Source organism: Eptatretus burgeri, chromosome 12, assembly GCF_056783735.1.
Source record: "Eptatretus burgeri isolate ZD-2024b chromosome 12, Ebu_testis_v1, whole genome shotgun sequence".
NCBI lineage: Eukaryota > Metazoa > Chordata > Myxini > Myxiniformes > Myxinidae > Eptatretus > Eptatretus burgeri.
This window is the reverse complement of record NC_140972.1, coordinates 60,475,426-60,487,925: the sequence shown is the minus strand read 5'-3', so window position 1 is coordinate 60,487,925 and position 12,500 is coordinate 60,475,426. Positions and strand designations below refer to the sequence as shown.

General features: G+C 41.9%; 1 protein-coding gene and 1 long non-coding RNA gene across 4 annotated transcripts in view; one reads left to right on the top strand and one right to left on the bottom strand.

Annotated features, from left to right (window-relative positions):
• LOC147015720 (uncharacterized) overlaps positions 1 to 2,496 on the top strand; it is a 78,798-nt gene extending 76,302 nt beyond the window's left edge. The window contains exons 3-4 of the long non-coding RNA XR_015049807.1: positions 681 to 739; positions 1,012 to 2,496. This is a non-coding gene — a long non-coding RNA (uncharacterized LOC147015720). The remainder of the gene's footprint in view (positions 1 to 680; positions 740 to 1,011) is intronic.
• Positions 1 to 12,500, bottom strand: part of LOC147015719 (fibroblast growth factor receptor-like 1) — a 303,397-nt gene that overhangs the window by 21,976 nt on the left and 268,921 nt on the right. The gene's annotated exons all lie outside the window — the stretch shown is intronic.

Genomic DNA, 12,500 nt, shown 5'->3' with positions numbered 1-12,500 from the left:
CATTTGCTTACGCACGAAAAATTAAGGTTGGATACTTTTTGAACACACCTCGTATACACTAAAAGATGCACCACAACTTCTGCAAGTATGCCCTACTTGTATCACTTTAATTAATCAAGGAAGTCAACGTCATTGTCTTTAGTTTTGTGCGAAAGGTAAGATGGGATCTTTATAAGTCCACACTATTTCAGACAAGAGAACTGACTTTTCATTGCATCTCATCACAAGTATGTCTTTGCTACTCTTACTCTCGTCCTTTCCACATTCATTGACCAACCTGCCTGTTTTGTGTATGTTGAATCCCCACCAGCCACTTGTCATTATGTTGCCCTTCCACACTTGCATGATGCTGCATTTTTGAGACAAAACAGTGATGAGCGGTAACACCTTGTACGAAGAGGGTTTGAAAGTGATTCACGTTTATAAAAGGAAAAGGGGAGGCAGAAACTCTTTTGATATGCTGAAAGCTTGCAAGTGGGAAAGCATGATACTGAGATTCGGTGTTATGTGCGATACCTAATTCTGAGAGTGTTTCTGTTTTGTGCAACTGTGTTTATGTGATGTGAAAATAGATGGCACATTGCAACCCAAGTGACCCAGAGTGGATGGATGTACACACAGGCAGAGTACAAATAAGAGTGTTATTTTTCTTTCTTTCTTTCCTTTTTTTTGCCACATAGAGAATCCAAGCATACGAATGAATCATAAACCATGCCATGCCACGTCAAGCCAGGATCAGGTCAGTAATAGTGGCGTCGGGTCACATGGAAACATCACTATGCTGGGATTTGTTATTTGGATTTGTGGGAAGTTGAGGCTGTGATTTGCATTTAGAAAAGACATTTCACTTGTCAAAGCATATGAATTGCAAAATGCTTAAGGAACAAATTCTGCATGGGATTTTATCCTGCGTAGTCATCACCATGGGTGATCTTTCATAGCCGAATATCACCATTCACACGTGTTGTGTGAACAACCTGGGAATGTGAATTTGTATTTTTTTTTCTGCAGGAGCTGCTACCCGCACAGCAACTGCACTCTTAAGATAGCAAGCAGTGTAACTAGACCACTTGCTACCCGCAGGTTTGAGGCAAAAATTTGTTTGTTAAAGGTGCTGGCGGTAACTCATCTACCCTTCACAAAAAACGTCCAGCTATTGTTAACAGATGGCAGACCCTTCATGGTCCCATCAACTAGGGCTATTTTGAATTCCGGGTTAACTTTGAATGTTTTTGAAGGATCATGCACTGGAGCAACACCAATATAAATGTACATGTGTAAATAATATAAGATTGAAATAGTATTCCCGATGTGACATTATTAATAACCAAGAGATTTTTTTTTGAATGTTCAAAGTATCCCCAGTTGATGGTAGACCAGTCAACTGAAAACGTAGCTCAGTGAAACATCGCCTCTTTCATAAATAATTATAGCTTGAAACCCAGTTCCCTCTCCTCTAATTTTTTCACTGCTGCCTGTTCTTTTCATTTCCAGTCAGAACACGAAAATTTTGTAAAAACTACTTTATGACAGATAAATGTGATAATTCAAAGACTGAGCATTCAAATCCTCAAAAGTTTATTTGCAAAGCAAAACAATAACTTTCAGAACTAGAATGACACTCGAAAGAGCACATCGTCTCACCTCATGCACTCATTCTGAACAAAAATACCATTGTTAACTTAACATGCTACTATTATTGCTCACTGCTATTATGGCCCATATTCCTGTATCGTCCATGCACCCTACTATGTCACACAAATTGCCATTACTCTTTGCTTTATTGATTAATTATTGGTTGATTATTCGGATATTTAACAACCACTTTTGTGCACATTAAGCTTAAATTGCGTCAATGAAGGTGAATATGAAAAAAAATTAAACTGTATTTCCCATGGCTGGTCGATCATATGTATAAAGTTTCGCATAGATCTGTTAAGCTGTTCTGGAGAAGATCTTTTACATTTTTATTTTCAACCAATATGGCCACCAGACCATGTGACCGATGATGTCATAAGTTTAATCCTTCACTCTTTAAAATTCAATTCTTTAAAATTAAAATGAAGTTTCAGATGCCACTGAATGATGATTCTATTTGCTATTTCAATTCTGAATTCAATTTGCTACTGATGCTATTTCAATTCAACCAATTGTGGCTGGAATACCACTTCACCAATGATGTCATCATTATCACCCGATTATACATACCCCAGAGGGAGTTGATTGCATGCTAAGTTTCAATTGTTTTTGTTGATCAGTTTCAGAGATTTCCAATGTTTTTTCCTTTAATTCAATATGGCTGCCATCCCACATGACCTATGATGTCAGAGTTATCAATAAAATATTCGCCATGGGGAGCCCCTCTCATGTTTAAAGCTTTGCATCGATCGGACAAGCAGTTGCAGAGAAAATAAATTTCAGCCAAAAATATAAAGACGTGGCGCATGGACGTGCGCGCGCGCGCGCGCGCACACACACACACACACACACACACACACACACACACACACACACACACACACACACACACACACACACACACACACACACACACACACACACAATCATTACAATAGTCTCACAACCCCTTGGGACAATTAATTAAAGACTGCTTCCAATACTGTATAACAGTTTTGTGCAAATTTGGTTTATTTAGAGAATTGTGCAGTACAAGAACTACATTATTCTTCAAAAATCATGGGACACCCCTTTCATCTGTGAGAATTCTCCATCCGTGTATCTGATTCAGATAACAAACAATATCATGAATGGACAGCGTATAAATATGGAGACAAGCATCATTGTTCAGTTTGAGAGCATTATGTCGCAGACAAAGAGTTAATAGAATTGCAATAAGGAATGATAAATCGGCTGTCAGAGGGTGGGCACACCTATCAGGACAAATTTAGCCATCCTGGCCATCCCAAAGTCAACTGTGGATAATGTCATGCAGTGGAAGTGGCAGGCAACACCAAGCCTGACCATCCATCTGGCAAACCATCAAAAAATCACCTCAAAAGATAAGAAAACCTTGCGGTGGATCGTGAGATGGAGCATACATTGGGAAAATGTTATGTGACACTCCGCAAAGTGACAATATAGTTCAGGGCATCTTTGTGATCAGGGAGGAAAGCACGTTTTGGTTTGTTGAGCCTTGTATTTCATGGTGTACCATGCAAGAGCCTCTTGCCTACAGATCTTTCATTAGTGTGGTCAATATGCACAGCATTGCATGGCATGCTTCATCAAATGGGAATCGAAAGGCATAGAAGCAGGTGTTGTGGAATGAGGATTCAAGCTAAACATTGTTCAAATCAGATTACCAGGTCTGTGGGATGTGTTGCAGTGCCAATTATGGACTTGGCAACAATGAACACAAAAGCAGATAATGTTACTTCCAACCAATCAAAAACTGGTAGCAGATGTTAGACTACGGATCCAGGATTTGGGGAATGAAGAGGTCCTACAAGGTATTGAATGGCTGCACACTAAGGCTTAATTTGTCCCATGATGTGGTATGATAGTCTTTATAAATATGACTTTAAATAAACGAATACCACAGAAACAGCAACAGCTTTTATTCCTGATGTTGACTAATGGTCATCTACATAACATGAGTGTCTAATCGACAAAGGAAAGAGGTGGGGAGGATTATACATTCAGAAATTGAAATTAAAAGAGAAGGGAAAAATAGGGATAAAAATTAAAGATCAGTAAATTAGGAATGAGGGATTAGGTTTTGGATTCGACTCAAGGAGGTCTGCTGACCCAACCCTTTATTTATCCTGGCATTTTAACAATATTTAGCTCAGTTGGTACTTGAAAGAAACTTTTTATTTTGCCATTAATGGTGGAAAGGTCTTGGGTTCTTTATTATATTTTAAGAGAAGACGAGGGTTATTTATATCCCTTATCATTGTGTCATTTCTTTCGATTTCATTCTGTTCTAATGCCCCATTTGTACATCTCTTGAGATAACGACTTAAAATTTAATCTAGGTTCTCAGCTGTTTTGAAAATTATGCTGAAGATGAGTGATGAAGGCACTGACACTGATGAGAGATAGAATGACGTCATGATACAACGTTAAGGAGGCAGTAAAACGAGATATAGACCACTCAGAATTTTCAGGAAATGAAGCATCGAGAGGAATTTTGGGGTAAAAGTCTGGATTGAACAACACTTTTTAACCAAATTTTGAAATGGACAATCCAAAAATGATTGTTACCAACCTGAATTCTGGAAGGTTCACCCATTTATTTCCATTTCAAAACGGGCCCGGTAAATTAACTTGATTCTATTAAAAAAAAAAAAACAATACCACTGGGCGCTCACCTGATAGAATAATGATAGTGAGGAGGAATTCAACGTGGAACGGAATCAGCAAAATGTACCAATGAACCAATGTTACAGCAAATAGTCAAATACCTACCTATTTTTGGGAAGCAACCCCACTCCCCTTCACGCACTTCGACTCCAATTTTTAAAAAAATAGTGTGAACAAACTTTGAGACATCACCGGTGATAAAAGTTGTGATCAAGTTTCATTGAAATTATGTGTGTAGTTTTGGAGAAGAAAGCAAATAATATTTTGGGGACAACCCCCTCATACACCCCCTTAGACACCATCTTTTGTTTAATGTCATGAATAAACTTTGGTTCATCATGTGCATTGAAGGGTGTGGTCAAGTTTCACCGAAATTGTGTGTGTAGTTTCTGAAAAGAAAACAAATACCTATTTCGGGGGGCCATCCCCCCATAAACTCCCTTCATATACCGCCTTACACCCCGATGTTATTTTTTTCATCCCAGGAACAAAGTTTGGAACATACCGGGTGATGAAGGTTGTGGTCAAGTTTCATCAAAATCATGTGTGTAGTTTTAGAGAAGAAGTTGCAAGTGTTTATGGACGAACTGATGAGCCATCCCATAAGCTCCCCAAAACTACGTTCTTGGTGAGCTAATTATGTCAATATCATCTTTTTCATAATCGAACTGCAAGGAAAAACACATATTATCGTTAATTTCTCCAAATTTTATTTATTAAGTGAAGAATTGCTGTCTTCAAAGTAAAATTTTATAATCAACCGATAAAAAGATGAAATATGTGGGCATGTTGGTATGTGATGTAGCCCTTGTAAATGACCCCACATAGGATTTTGGTAAATGGAAATGATCTTTCCAGTACAAATTTCCCGAATTGTTTATCAATAACAATCCAGTCTTATCACAGCCTTACTTTTTAAGATTATGGCAAAGAACAGTCGCCCACTGTGAGAACATCCTCTGTCAGTACCTTACACCCACAATTAGATTCTAAAATTAATTTATAAAATCAATCATCAGCAATAAAACATTCTCCAAACAAATTATTAATTTTCTTATTTCAGATCGTAACAGATCCAGTGCTTTCTTTGGTGAGGGCGTTTGAGGTGGATCTTGAACTTTGTGTCTTCTCAGAAAAAAAACAAAACCTGGTGATATTCCACAGGCAGTTGGTGAAAGGGGACTTGAAACTATGAAAAATGCAGCAAGCAGTTGGAAAAAGTTGAGGGATACAAGTAAGGTTGATGTAATTGACCAACTGGACAATAAATTACTTCAATTCCGATGATCGCCAATATTTAGAAGTAGTGGACTCAGGGTGGCTGGTTCATGGTTTCAGTGCCCACAGGCTCATCGCTCGACTTGGAATTCCAACTCTGGTGGTGTGGCAAAGGAGATTGACCATGTGCTTGTTGATAGTCGCTGGAGGATGATCCAGAACTGCAGGGTCTATCAGAGTGCTCAGTTCTTCAATAGCACCACAGGCTTGTGGTAGGAACTCTGAAGTTGCAGCTTAAATCCGGGAGAATGCTACCATCCCAGCCAAGGTTGGATGTTGGCAAGCTCAACGATGAGGGGGTGGATGAGGAGTTTGTGAACAGGTTGACTGGGGATTTGGAGGGGAGTGGGGGGGGGGTTGAGTGCTTTGTGGAATCCTGAGGACTGTGGAACGCCTTCAAGACCACCTTCCTTGATGTTGCCGGTGGATGTCTTGGAACTCACCAAAAGGTGAAGAAGAATTTTGTCTCTCAGGGGACACAGGATACCATTGACCAGAGTCGCAGGGCCAGGCTTAATGTCAGAGCTGAGCTGTTCAGGTAGTTGAGGCATAAAACTGTACGTGCACTGAGAGTGGACAAGGAGGCCGATGTGCAAGGAATGTGTGAGGGGGTAGAGCATCACTGTGCTCAAGTGATTTTCGTCGTGCTTACAGGGGAATTTGCGAATTATGTTCCTCCAAGCCCATCCCTCGGTGTGTTGCAGTGAGAGCGGAGGGTGGTGAGCTCTTGACAGAACAGTCCGAAGTGAAGGCCAACTGGGCCGGTTACTTTGAGCGGCTGTACCAGACTGATCCACCAGATGTTGAGTTGGATGTCAGGGGTGTTACAATCCCGATTGCTGACCTTCCAATCAACTGTGGTTCACCTTCATTTGTGGGAACACAAGCTGCGATGAACCGGTTGAAATGGGGGAAAAGCTCCTGGGATCTGTGGCATCCATGCTGAACTTCTCAAGGCTGGTGAAAATGCTGTACTCATGTCATTGCATGCAGTTCTGTGCTCTGCCTGGAACACAGGCATCATCCCAACTAACTAGAAGAGGGGCCTTGTTGTCCCTCTCTGGAAAGGGAAGGGTGATCGCCAGAACTGCAACAACTACCAAGCGGTGACACTGCTCAGCATGCTGGGCAAGGTCTTTGCTCAGATAATTCTTGATAGGGTTCGCCATCATCTGCTTGAGCACGAGCGTCCAGAGCAGTCAGGCTTTACATCAAAGAGGTCAACAATTGATCGTATCCTTGCTCTTCTGGTCCTCACCGAACTCAGACGAGAGTTTCGGCAGGGGCTGCTTACAGCCTATGTTGATCTCCGCAAAGCATTCAATTCACTGAATCAGGATGTCCTCTGTAGGATTATTGGTCTTCGTGGGGTGCCACCAAAACTGATCAATCTGATGTCTGAACTATACTCTGGGACTGAGAGTGCTTTGAGATGTGGTGATACTATCTCCGACTTATTTCCAGTTGCTACTGGAGTTCATCAGGGGTGTTTACTGGCCCCCACACTTTTCAGTGCTTATATGGACTGGATCCTGGGGAGGATGTCAGAGAGAGCAATCTGCGGTGCCTCATTTGAGAATGTCAAGATCTCTGATGTTGATTTCGCAGATGATGCAGTCATCTTTGTGGAGACTTTAGATACCCTTTTGGGGGCCCCCGAGGTGCTGAATGAGGAGTCGAAGTCGCTGGGATTACGGTTTTCCTGGGTCACAACGAAGATCCAGGCTGTCAATGAAATCTTGGATGATGCTGTCCTGTCTGTGCCTGTTTGTGGTGAGGATGTTGAGGTCATGGAGAGATTCACTTACCTTGGCAGTGATATTCATGTCTCTGCTGGCTGTGAGTCAGAGGTCAACAGACGTCTGGGTCGGGCCTAGGGAGTCATGGATTATGGGTGTGGCGCTGCCGGTACCGGTGCGGTAGGACGAAAGTCCGAGTGTTCAGGTCCTTGGTGCTTCCAGCCTTGCTCTCTGGATGTGAGACTTGGACCCTGACTAGGGTTCTGAGATGGAGACTTAATTCCTTTGGTGCCAGGTCTCTTCAGAGAAACCTTTGTTTATCGCTGGTCAGACTTTGTGTCCAACCAGCGGTTGCTGAGAGACTCAAATGAGATTTTTTACTTGCATAGTACGTGAGCGTCACCTGCGGCTGTATGGACACATGGCTCGGTTTCCTGACGCTGATCCTGCTCACCAGATTCTCTCAGCGAGGGAGTCTCGTGAGTGGAGGAAGCCAATTGTCCGACCACATGCCCCGTGGTTGCAACAGGTTGATCGGCATCTCAAGGAGATGGGGATGGGCCTGGCATCTGCCTGGGGGATGGCCAGACGGAGGCCCTTGGAGTACTGGTGGAAAGTGGGCACAGCAACGCACTGCTCTGGCACATGCTCCCATACCTGACCTGACCTTTTGTTCTGTTGCCTTCTTATACATTCAGTGTTCTCGCTCTTTCATAAGCCCTGACCTTATTTGTCTACAAAAAAGGTTCATCGGAGTGGCTAAGAAGAAGTTAATTCAACTGGGATGGAGAACGTCATAATAAATGTCTACCTTGCAGAACCTACACTTGTTCGATTGACTGAGTCAATCAAACAAGTGTAGGTTCTGCAAGGTAGAAACAGAAAGCATGAGCCACCTCTTGGGATGTATAAAGAAAAAAAACTCATGTCAGAACCTCTGTACACAAAAATGCGCAACAATGTATGCAGAGTAATCCACAGCATATCTGCAAAAACGTTAATATCATGGTCTCGAAAAATAAAAAAACACAAACCAAACGTGATCATTGAAAATGAGGACATAGTTCTCATGTACAACCTGGCCATCCCATCAAGCATGAACAAAGAACATTAAGCATTGTCACTGGATGTAGTAGTCAGATACAAAAAGGAAAAAAGGAAAAGGAAAAGAAAAGAAAAAAAAAGGAAAAGAAAAGAATTGCTAATCGAGGCATTTCCTTCTATATCCATATTGTCCACGCCATGCATCCTTTCCTGACCCCCATTCCTCCCCACACACATTGTCCAAGTCTGCCTCTGTGTTTGCCTTCAACTCTCTTGTTGATGCTTCCCTTCTCTCTCTGTTCCTTTTGTCCTGTTGTGTCCTGATCCATTCAGTGTGCTTGTATAGTACACTGTACGAGCCTCGCTCTTCCACGAGCCTCGCCTATGTATATACAAAAAAGTACCCATGGACTGTGGTCTAAATAACATGGAAATTAGAAAAATGACCAAGTGCCAGAATTTGAAAAACGAAGTGAAAAGAACCTGGAAGCTGAAGAGCGCCGACATTGTGCCAGTGATAATTGGAGCAATGGGAGTTATGAAGAAGGACCTTTCTGAGATCTTAAAAAACCATCCCGGGGGATATTACTGCAAGCTTCATGCAGATTGAAGATGTCCGGGGTTCAGTGACGATACTGAAAAGAACCCTTGGAACATAACTTTGAGAACAAGAAAACCTCACAGCTTGGTCCATGAAACATGATCCTTTACTAAAATGGAGGTGGATACTTTTGAGTCCTGGGACTGCTGGGAGGACTCCGTTCCATCTCCTGAAACCCACAAATGGAGATTACAACCAACGAGGGAGAAACACAGACAGGGAGAGATGGAGAAATGGAGGTTTGGGACGAAGTCTAGAAAGAAAGAAAAAGCCTTCATTTAAGCTTCCACAAATTTTTATATTACATTGGAGCACGAGTTTGGGAATTAAAAAGTTTATCCAGCTTTTTATAAGCACATGCAGCGGATTGCAACGAGTGGGATATTCATCGCAGGCCAGAAAGAGACAGAGGAAAAAGAGAAACTTAATTGGAAGAAGCGCATTAAGAGAGCAGCTTAATGAGTTTTAACAAGAAAATAAAAAGGATTAAAAAATAAATTACAAGCATGTTCTTGAATGGATGTTACAAGGCAAGTTGGCTTGACATGCTCCTTGGAAATGCAACGATCTGATAATGTGCTCCATTGTCTTTGTGGTCATGCGAGCACAACTTTCTGACGTTGTTGTGCATCTGTCTGTGTCGAAAGGCAATGTGCTCGGACGTTGTTTAATTAAAATTTTCCCAATCTACCCCAGTGATTGTTCGGAGCCTGCAGTGCAAGGACGATAACCCTTCCTGAGTGCAATAGTGAGAGTGTATTTTCATTAATGTTTCTACTCCCTGAGCTGTACTAAACTGAAATATGCCCCACCTAATGAAGCCAAAACTTTCACTGTTTCGTTTCGGTTCTGCAGTTTTTTTATTCGATCAGTGATGCTCGAGTGCCGTCATCCATATGCTTCATTGCACATCGTAATCCCCTCTCTTACAGCCAGTGGTCTGTTTTTCTATCTCTTGTGTTGCGCACTCATTGCTAATAATTTTATTCAAAAATATTCTTGTGCCTTTGAAAACATTTTGTTTTCAAACTGAAATCGACTTGGTGGGTGGCGTAATGGTTAGAGCATCTGGTTTGAGTTTGAGAGGTCAGCGGTTTGAATCCCGGCTGAGTCACACGAAAGACTTGAAAAATGATACATTGTGTTTCCTTGCTTGACGCTTCCATTTAAAAGGGATGGAGCATGGACAAACACCATTCTGCAGGGTTTCATGGGACTAATGGCATCTTACTGCATTGAAGTTCCTTGTATAACACACTGATTTACATTGGTTGGTGTTACAAATGAGTTCTAACAGAATAACCAAAGGACTAGGGCAGTATACAGTAATCCTCAATGCAGAACTATGCAGCATAATGATCACTCAAAGCAGTCTCAGCACATACCAAGAGTGAAAGTACCACCATCGCCACACTTCCATCTACTCCGCGCCCAAAACCAACAACGGAAGTGACTCAAAGATAATCCGCAAATTCAAATAACCGCGATTGAGCAGCATTTGCTTATCAATAACAACTAACTATTGTGCTTACATATTACCCCCCCCCACCCCCAAAGAAATGTTCTCATTTCTCACCAGGAAAAAAACAACAGTTACTAACACAAATAGATATTACAGTTACAGCTCAACAAGAGTACAAGAGCAACATAATTAATGGGACAATGAGATGGCGATGAGAATCAAAACTGCACGGGGGAAGGCGAACAAGGTGAGGAAGGGCGTGGACAGAGCCCAAGGTGATATGATGGCAGGTCAGGCCAAAATGACAAATAAAATGAATGAGATTAAGAGGGAAGTATACAGCCTGGTGTTGGCGTAGTGGTTAGGGTAGCGGCTTGGGATCCAAAAGGTCCTGAGTTCAAGCCCCATTGGCCGCTTGAATTAATACACACCAGGAGGTTGACTCAGCCTGTCATCCTTCCGAGGTCGGTGAAGTGAGTACCAGTGTACTGGGCCCGGTGTATGCCACGGCCAAAATAGGTGTACCATATCCCTGTGTCGTAAGAGGCGACCAGGGTTGCATCAGGAAGGGCATCTGTCGTAAAACCTGTGCCAAATCACTATGCGGATCATAAGGATGATCCGCTGTGGCGACCCCTGACGGAAGCAGCCAAAAGAAGAAGAAGAGAAGAGATTAGGAGGGAAGTAGAAAGGCTTAAAGGTGGTACATAGTTGCAGTTCTCTGGATCTGCATTGGATTGATATTCTGAACTTTGTTGAAATGGTTCACGCACTCGTTCAACATCTGCTGCATTTGTTCATGGTCGACAAGTACTTTTCTGTTTTTTGACAACTTCCAGTCTCCTTAAACCTGTTGCACCACTCTCTGATACTAGTCTATGATGGCAGATTCCATATGTGTATATATATATATATATATATATATATATATATATATATATATATATATATATATATATATATATATATATATATATATATATATATATATATATATATATATATATATATATACACACACATTTTATATATATGACTAGAAGTGTAGTAAATAGTAGAAAAATCGTGCAAATGATGATACAAGCATCAAATTTGGCATTTCTGTTCTGCAGGGCTTTCTGATAAAATCTGCCCGATTGGCCATTTTAAAATCAAAATTTTGAAAAATTTGAAGTCACAGCTGGCTGAAATTCTTGAAGCGCAAGTGAACATCCCAGACAGAGAACCAAGGGGAGATGCAGTCATCATTGATGGCTCAGCACTTATCAATGCCCTACCTTCACGCACTTCAAAGATATTTGATGACTATGCTCAAGAAGACATCATCCCAAAGGTGGAATCCTATGGTGCCAGGTACGAGAGGGTGGACGTAGTGTTTGATGTGTACAAGAAGTCAAGTCTGAAGTCCGAGGCAAGGTCGAAAAGGGGGCAAGGAATCAGAAGAAAAGTGACAGGAACCAGTAAGACCCCAAGTAACTGGAGAAGCTTTCTTCGAGATGACAGCAACAAGACTGAGCTGTTTCACTTCCTTGTGGAAAAGATGTGTGAAGCACAGACGACAAGCACAGTCATCGTCACAAAAGGAGAAGATGCCATTAGCAACACAAGGAAGTCACTGGATGCTGTGTCTCCATGTTGTCATGAAGAAGCTGACACTCGAATATTTGTACACGCCAGGGATGCAACGACGGATGGTAGCAAGTCCATTATCATTAAGGCTAATGACACGGACGTATTAGTCATAGCAATATCTGTACTGCCATCCTTACAGGAACTAGGTCTTGGGAACATGTGGATTGCCTTTGGCCAAGGAGCCAAGGCGCGATGGATTCAAGTCCATGAGGTAGTTTCTGTAATAGGGCCTGAGAAAGCTCGAGGGATCCCATACTTCCATGCGTTCACTGGATGTGACGTTGTGTCTGCCTTCCGCGGTAAAGGGAAGAAAACTGCATGGCAGACTTGGAACGTCTTTGATGATGTTTCTGAAACATTCACTAATCTCAGCCAGCATCCAACATTGATTCGTGATCTTGACTTTTTTGAAGTTTTT